Source organism: Platalea leucorodia, assembly GCF_965183815.1.
Source record: "Platalea leucorodia genome assembly, contig: HAP1_HAP1_SCAFFOLD_291, whole genome shotgun sequence".
Lineage (NCBI taxonomy): Eukaryota > Metazoa > Chordata > Aves > Pelecaniformes > Threskiornithidae > Platalea > Platalea leucorodia.
Genome location: NW_028121282.1, coordinates 83,440 through 92,302, shown reverse-complemented (window position 1 = coordinate 92,302; position 8,863 = coordinate 83,440).

Below are 8,863 nucleotides of genomic sequence, written 5' to 3'. Positions count from 1 at the left end.
CTTGCCACTTTTCCTTTTGCCATACAGGTATTCTGTTAACTTCCCACCCATTTTGTTCCCAAAAGGGGAGCCACTCTGTACACCCCTTAAAGACAGCAAAGGAGTCAGTGTAGATATAGATTGGAGAGGCAGATTGGGCTTCATGTTGAAAGACACTCCATACGGCCACTAATTCCCCTACCTGAGCGCTGCCTTCTCCTTTGGTAATTATTTTTTGGTCGGTCCTTATCTGTAGGGCGACAGCACGGTATTTCCAAGTTCTGCCCTCTCGTTTAGCAGAGGCATCAGTGAACCAAGTGTTCTGTAATTGTTCTGAAAATGGGGGGGCTACCTGTACAGCAGAAGGGGGCACGTCACCTTCCCAGTCTGGGGCCACTCCCTCTTGGATAACTAAATTTTTGGCAGCGCCCTCGGAAACTTCAAAAATACCACAATAATGTTCTATTTGCGCGTACCATTTCCACACCGAAGCTCTTTGTGCCACCCCGTCGGGGGGAGGTGTCCCAGTTAAAACTGGTTTAATCACTTTGAAAGGACCTCTGAGCACTATTGGTTGCTGGCGAATGGTGCGCTCTGCTTCTCGTAAAGCCAGGCTGACTACAAACAGCCCCTTTTCCCACGTGGTGTACCGTTTTTCTGCATCCTTGAAACTCCGAGAATAAAAGCCAATGGGCCGGATGGGCCCTGCCGGCCCCCGTTGCCACAAATGAATCGATAGCCCGGTTGCGGCAAACCCCCACTCGATCTGCACCGGGTCTGTCGGGTGGATAGGCCCCAGGGCTTGGTATGCATTTGCCTCGAACACCAACAGCCGTAGCGCCTCATCGTGGACCGGGGTCCACTCCCATTGCGCCCTTTTCCGTAGTAAATCATATAGGGGTCTCGCGATAGTTGAGAAATCAGGGATATGCTTTCTCCAGAACACAAGCAGCCCTAACGCATGCTGTAAGTCTTTTTTCGATTCTGGTATCTTAATTTGGTCGAGGGAGGAAAGGGTGTCTGGTGGGATACATGTCATCCCTCCCTTCCACCAAATTCCTAAAAATTTCACCTCACTTGAAGGGGTCTGCATTTTCTCAGGTGGGATTGTCAATCCTATGCTCTCTAGATGGGTGATGATGTCCTTCTGGACTTCCCCAACCTCTTCCACCTGATTTCCCCCTATGAGTACATCATCTATATATTGGTAAACTTTCACCCCCGCCCTTATGGGAATTGCTTCCAGCTCCTGTGCTAGAGCGTGGTGGGCTAAGGTGGGGGAGGGCTTGTATCCCTGAGGGAGCCGTGTAAAGGTGCACTGTTGCCCCGCCCAGGTAAAAGCAAAGCGGTCCTGGTCCTGCGGCTGCAGGGGGGACCATAAAGAACATGTCTTTAACGTCAATAGTCGCCATAATAGGGTGTGATTGCTCTTGAATGGCGGCTATAAGCTCGGCAATGTTCGGTACAGCAGCTGTTAATGGGCCTGTGTTGGCATTCAGCCTCCGGTAATCTACTGTCAACCTCCACTTGCCCTTTGGTTTCCGGACAGGCCATACCGGGGAGTTAAAGGGGGAGTGGGTGGGAACTATAATCCCCCTCCCCTTTAAGTCCTCCAGCACTGGCACGATTCCATCTCTTGCTCCTATCGGTAGCGGGTAGGGTTTCACGCTTGTCAGTTTGGAAGGGGGGAGGGCAGGCGCCGCTTGCAACAGGCGCACCCCCATGCCGGGGGCTTCGGCCAGCCGCCTGATCTGCGGGACGCCGAAAGACCACGAATTTCCCTGGGTGTCGCGCCACTGTCTGCCCTTTAAAACGTCTATGCCCAAGAGGTTCATTTGAAAGGGTCCTATGGCTGCCATGGTGTTCACCGGACTCTCATCTCCTGGTAGCCATAAGGTTACCGGGGTCATGGGCACAGATTGGGTTTTCCCTAGGGCATTTAATACTATCAGGCGCTTAGAAGGCGTTGAGATGCCACACCGTTCTGCCTCGCTTTGTTTTATTGCTGTGATTTGGGCCCCCGTATCAATTAAAAAGGTCATGGGCCTCTTCCTCGGCCCTACTGCGACGGTAATGAGGAGGTCCCCTTTATTGTTGCAGGTGAGTTGTCTAATAAACATCCACCCCCCGCCTCCCCCCTCACCCTGAGGGGGCGGAGGTCTTAGTTTTCCGCCACCCTTTCGTCCCCCTTGAACCCCTCCTCCTTATCCAGTGCCGGCATGGAGGGCGCGTTTGGTTTGGGAGAGGGTCCTTGCCCGGACCACCTCCGCACCAGGAGCTCTAATTTTTTGGTGGGGAGGCCATCCATTAGGTCTCGGGGCACCCCCTTTTGCAGTCCCTTCTGCCACAATTCTTGTCGGAGCAGGGGTTTTTCCCTTTTGGTTGGGTCGGGGCTTGTCCCCGAAAAAGCCAGCGGTTTATTTGCCGGCTCCGCTGCCCGCACGGCCCTAGTTTCCACCTTGTGGTAAGTTCTGCCTACTGGCCCGTATTTCCTTCCATAGTTTATCAGTTCCTGAGCTATCTCCCCCCAGGTCCACACCTTCCTCCCCCACTGCCGCTGTTCGGGGGTTACTGTTCCCTCCAGGGCAGCTGCAATTCGCTCTTCACGAGGCACATTTTGGATTCTCCCCTGTAATTGGATCCCGATAGGTTTTAACGAGTCTGGGAGTCCTCTTATTAGCGGTGTCAGCCGCTTGGGGTCTACCGGTAACAACATCGGAGAGCTTAAATTTGGTTTAAGTTCCCGGTCATACATCATTTGCAGGCATGCTGCCTTTTGTACGTTTTCTAGCAGTTGCTCAACCGAACCAGTTATAGCTAGGGGATCCCCCCTTTCTAAGGGGTTCAGCCCCCCCGCCCAATATGCTACCCTCTGGGTCAGAGACCATGGGGCCCCGGCGATCGCCCGTGGTGAGGAAGACGCCGGGGCCCCAATACCCCTCTGCTTCTTTTCCCGATAGCATGATCCTGTCCCCCCCCGACAGGGATATCCTCCACACATATTCGGTTTCGGACTCCCTTGCCGTCCTAGCAAAATCCTTTCGGAGTTTAGCCAGTTCGGTGGCGGTAAAAGGGATTTCTTTGGTTACAACTTGGGGACAGTTGTCGCTATCGTCCTCATATATATATTCCGTTTTTACCAGCGGGCACATATGGGGGGGGTTATCCACAGTCTCCCTTAATCGCTTTAAGTCTTTCTGGGGGTAGATTTGGCGTACCCCTTTCTCCTCCAACATTACCTCCGCCTCAGCGAGGGTGTCTGCCTCCCTCAGGAGCTGAACCCTCAGCTCCTCCTTCAAAATCATATTTTGGAGCTTCTCCTCCTCTAGCGCCCGTTTGGTCTCTAGTAGTTGCTCTCGCAGCGGCGCTACCACCGCTTGCAACGCAGTGGCCACAGCCTCCGATTGGCAGGGCGCTCGTTTCTTGTCCTCCACCGCCGCTGCCAGACACGCTCCTAACACAGCACAAACAACAGCCTTCCCTTTTCCCTTCTTCGCTCTAGCTTCTTTATGCAAAACCGCTATTCGGTCCATAACACTTTGCAGTTGGAACCAATGGTCCCGTGCCCAATCTCGTCCCGGAGGTGAGGGGTGAGAGCGGTACGTTTCTAAAAACTCATATAATTTCTCTGTCTCTTCACAAAAATCGCCTGCCTTTTGGGCGGCCATATCCTACAAAGGGGAGTTTGTCCCGGGAGGGTCAAACCTTAAAAAAAAAAAAAAAAAAGACCACGTTTCCCCTATACACTCCCAGGAGGCCAATCCGCACACTACTACAAGACAAATACGAGCCTACAAAGGGGATATCGTCCTGAGGGGGTCACACCGTACAACCCAAACTTCCCCTATACTCCCCCAGGAGGCCAGACCATAAACTACTGTAAGACAGAGCAAAGCCTACAAAGGGGATATCCTCCTGAGGGGGTCACACCACCAATTCAAGTTTCCCCTATACGCCCTCAGGAGCTCAAATCACAAACTACGGGACAGAGCAGAGCCTACAAAGGGGATATCATCCTGAGGGGGTCACACTATAAAATTCAAGTCTCCCCTATACGCCCTCAGGAGCTCAAATCACAAACTGCTACGCGCGTTTCAGTGCAAAGGTCTCAACACCCACTCCGTCCTTGCGCTTCGTTCGTCTCCGGCTGCTTCCCTCGCGGGAGAGCAGAACCGCGGATCGGAACTCCGCACTCGCTTCGTACTTGCTCGTACGTCTCGTTCACACACACTCGCTCAGCCCACCGTAAGGTTGTATGACACTCTTGTCTCAAGGGATCCTGTCCGTGACGCCAATTAAATGTCCCGATCCAATGTTGAGAGAGGTTTCGATATGATCCCAAGGACGAGATTAAGACGCAAACGAGGTCAAATGCCGTACAACCTTTTGACTTTATTTTGGCGAACGAAGGGGTGAGGACCGGGTAGGGAGATGGGGGGAAAAAGAAAAAGGAAAAAAAAAAAAGAGAGAGAGAGGAAAAGAGAGAAAAATAGAAAGAGCGTGCTCAGGCGGGTGAGAAAAGAGCCACGTAGGGGAACTAGCTACCGCCACTCCGAGTCCGGCGTTGTCCCGTCGATCAAAGGTCCAGTCGGTCCAGCCTCTGTGTCCGCAGGAGCAGCTTCCAAGGAGGTGCACCGTGAAGGACGAGAAGAGAAAAAGAGAGGACCTCAAAAGGCGCACGCGGTCCTTTTATAGGGCCATGCACATGCGCAGAGCAGGTCTGCGTACATGCAGTTTGCGCTTCTGCTTTTCGCGCCCTGGTCTCTGCGCAGGCGTGCGTGCAGTCCATGGCCCCGCCTTCCGCGCCCTGGCCTCTGCCTTTCGCGCCCTGGTGTCTGCGCAGGCGTGCGTGCAGTCCATGGTCCCGCCTTTCGTGTCCTGGTCTCTACATGGGCTGTGGTGGTTTCGTTGGGGGCTGGATGTCGGACCCAGAAGATGGCGGTAGAACAGCAATGTCGAGACAATTCTGATTAGTCCTCGACAACCCCCTACCCCCACCCCTCCCTTCTTCCCAGGCTCAGCCTCACTCCTGACTTCTTTCCCTCTTTCCCCCAAGCAGCACAGGGGGATGGTGAATGCAGGCTGCAATCAGCTGATAATGCTTTGTCTCTGCTGCTCCTTCCTCCTCACACTCTTCCCCTGCTCCACCATGGGGTCCTTCCTGCGGGATCCAGTCCTTCATGAACCTCTCCGGCATGGGTCCCTCCCGTGAGCTGCAGTTCTTCACAAACTGCTCCAGCATGGGTCCTTTCCCCCAGGGTGCAGTCCTTCAGGAACAGACTTGCTCCAGCACGGGTCCCCCAGGGGGTCACAGGTCTTGCCAGAAAACCTGCTTCTGTGTGGGCTCCTCTCCACAGGCCACAGTTCCTCCCAGGAGCCTGCTCCAGCACGGGCTGTCCATGAGGTTAAATCTCCCTTCAGGGCACTTCCACCTGTTACTTACATGGGGAGTTACTTACTTACAGGGAGTTACTTCCATGCTACCCGCCTTGTATTTATAATGTTGGACACCCAAAGGATACGTGGTTTTTAGTGTCAGAGTAATCGCCTTAGTTTTCCTTGGGTTTGTCAATGAAGTTCAGGACACAGTTCAACTTATTGCAGAAATGGATTTCTAAAGGTAGAGGAGAGGAGCTGATTCCTCTTCTGCACTTGCAAGGGGAGCCCTGACTGACCAATTGACACCTGGCCTCTCCATTGCAGACCTCTGGGAGATTTGCAGAGATCATTCATTGCTGTCTAAGGGCCACCTGACTGTCTCCTTCCACTCCAGAAGGAAGCTGGTGTCCTGAGGGTTTGGTGCTAAAACTGGCAACATTGTGAAGGCCTCTCTGCCCATCTTAGTGCATCTGAAATAGGACAAGGCATCTCTCTTTGGGTGGAATTGTTCCTCTCAAGCTAAGAGAGAGGGATCTCCTTCTTCAAGGCTTTGGGAGTCTCCTCCTTGATGACACTGAAGAAGACTCCCTGAGTACAGATCACCTCTTAGTCCCCCTTTCTCCACAGCGCTCATGGAAATGGGCTTCTATAGGTACATTAACCAGAAAAGGAAGGTTAAGGAAAGCGGACCCCCTCTGATGAGCAGAAGTGGTGAGCTGGTAACAACAGCCGAGGTGAAGGCTGAGGTACTCAACAACTTCTTTGCCTCAGTCTTCACTGGCAACCTCTCTCCTCACACCTCCCGAGTCAATGGGCCATGCGATGGGGATCGGGAGGGCAGAAGTCCTCCCACTGTAAGAGAAGATCAGGTTCGTGACCACCTGAGGAACCTGAAGGTACATAAGTCTATGGGTCCTGATGAGATGCATCCCAGAGTCCTGAGGGAATTGGCTGATGTACTTGCTAAGCCACTCTCCATGATATTTGAAAAGTCATGGCAGTCAGGTGAAGTCCCTGGGGACTGGAAAAAGGGAAATATTGCAGCCGTTTTTAAAAAGGGTAGAAAGGACCCTGGGAACTACCGACCTGTCAGCCTCCCCTCTGTGCCTGGGAAGATCATGGAACAGATCCCGCTATAAGCTATGCTAAGGCCCATGGAGGACAGGGAGGTGATTCGGGACAGCCAGCACGGCTTCACCAAGGGCAAGTCCTGCCTGACCAACCTAGTAGCCTTCTGTGAAGGAGTGACTACATCAGTGGATGGGGGAAGAGCTATGGATGTCATCTATCTGGACTTCTGTAAGGCCTTTGACATGGTCCCCCACAATATCCTCCTCTCTAAATTGGAAGGCTATGGATTTGATGGATGGACTGTTCAGTGGATAAGGAACTGGCTGGATGGTCACCTCCAGACAGTAGTGGTCAATGGCTCGATGTCCAGATGGAGAACAGTGATGAGTGGTGTCCCTCAGGGGTCTGTACTGGCGCCAGTGCTGTTCAATGTCTTCATCAATGACATAGAGAGTGAGATCGAGTGCACCCTCATCAAGTTTGCAGATGACACCAAGCTGAGTGGTGCAGTCGGCACGCCTGAGGGACGGGATGCCATCCAGGGACAAGGGGTAATGGTGTTAAACTAAAGGAGGGTAGATTCAGACTAGATAAAAGGAAGAAACATTTTACAGTGTGGGTGGTGAAACACTGGAAGGGGTTACCCAGAGAGGTGGGAGATGCCCCATCCTTGGAAACGTTCAAGGCCAGGCTGGATGGGGCTCTGAGCAACATGATCTGGTTGTAGATGTCCCTGCCAATTGCAGGGGGGATGGACTGGATGGCCCTTAAAGGTCCCTTCCATCCCAAAGCATTCTAGGATTCTATAATTCTTCATAGCAGCCAGACGGGGCCATGCTTTGGATTTGTGACCAAAACAATGTTGATCACAGAGGGATGTTTTAGCTATTGCTGAGCAGTGCCTGCACATTGTCAAGGCCTTTTCTGCTTCTCATCCCACCCCACCAGCGAGTAGGCTGGGGGTGCACAAGAAGCTGGGAGGGGACACAGCTGGGACAGCTGACCCCAACTGACCAAAGGGATATTCCATACCATGTGATGTCATGTTCAGCAAAAAAAGGCTGGGGAAAGGAAGGGGGAACATTCATGGTAACTTGGGAAGACAAATGCTTCCTAACCTAACCCTGAACTAATCTTTTTACCTTAAACCTTACCCTAACCATTACCGAAACTAGCCCTACCACTACTCCAATCATAAACCTCAACTCTAACTCTAGCCCTTACCTAACCCGAAACGAACATCAGCCACAGCCTGAAGTCTAACTCTAAACCAGGTGTAACCATAACTCTTACCCTAACCCTAACTCTAACTCAAACCTGAACCCAAACCCTGACTAACCTAACAGGTATCCTAAAGCATCTTGCAAGGCCAACAGCACCTGTGTAACGACATCTGTAATATCGTCTCAGGCAATGATTACTATGGTAACAGCATTAGAAAGAAAAGATAATTTGGGTAGATGGGATGGACAGGCGAGCATCCTGGTATCATCCTGTCAGTGCTGGTTCAAGGCCTGGCAGCATGAGCAGCTGCCCTCTGCTTCCTCATGAACTGGGGGCTGTAGGCACCATGGCTGTGGGCACCACTGTGTGTCACCCAAATCAGACTCAAGTCAGATGAACCATTTTCTATTTCTCATATACCATGGCCATTGTTTCTCTGTTGAGCTCTAATCAGAGCTTAGTTATGTAGATAACCAGGCTTTGGGTGGGATATTTCTCCTGGAGTAGCTCTGCTGACCCCGGTCTCTCTCCATATTTACAATCCTACAGCTCTGACAGGAGGAAAGCACCCTGCAGTGCCTGGATTTGTCCAAGCCACAGCACTTCATAGCCTTCCTGACCATTGGGTCCTTTGGTCCTGGTGGGAGATGACCTTCTTGTCTTAATCCTGACTTTGTTGGGTAACCCTAAAGGACAGACTGGAGGCTGTTGAGTCACATGTCGGGTTTCAGAGCAAGGAATCAGGGACTGCATTTACCTCACACAGTGGTGGGAGATCCTTTCCTCTGGAGGGGTTATTTGTGCTATTGGCTATAAAGCCACCAAGTCTACCTAGGTCAGACTCAGTCAACCATTCTTGAGGCACTGGGGCCAAATTATTCTGTACAGATACAGAGATCTGCAGTGTAGTGCCATGACACAGTCCTTTTTTCCTTGCCATGCAGATGTCCCAAACCCAAGCTTCCTCTCCAAGCTCTTTCTGGATGTGAACCAGCATGCAGACACCACAAGCAGTCAGAGTTCAACCTCTCAGGGCCACCTCCGTCTTGAGGATAACACGGGCACTTGTCCTTTGAGCAGCTAAACCTCATGTCTCAGTTTTTCTCTTTCTAAAGACCGATAGTTATGCTGGAAGTTTCTTGTCAGGCTGGTGCCCATGATTCTGACAGTCTTTCTAAAATAGTTCCTGGTGCCGTGGGTGTCCAGGGAA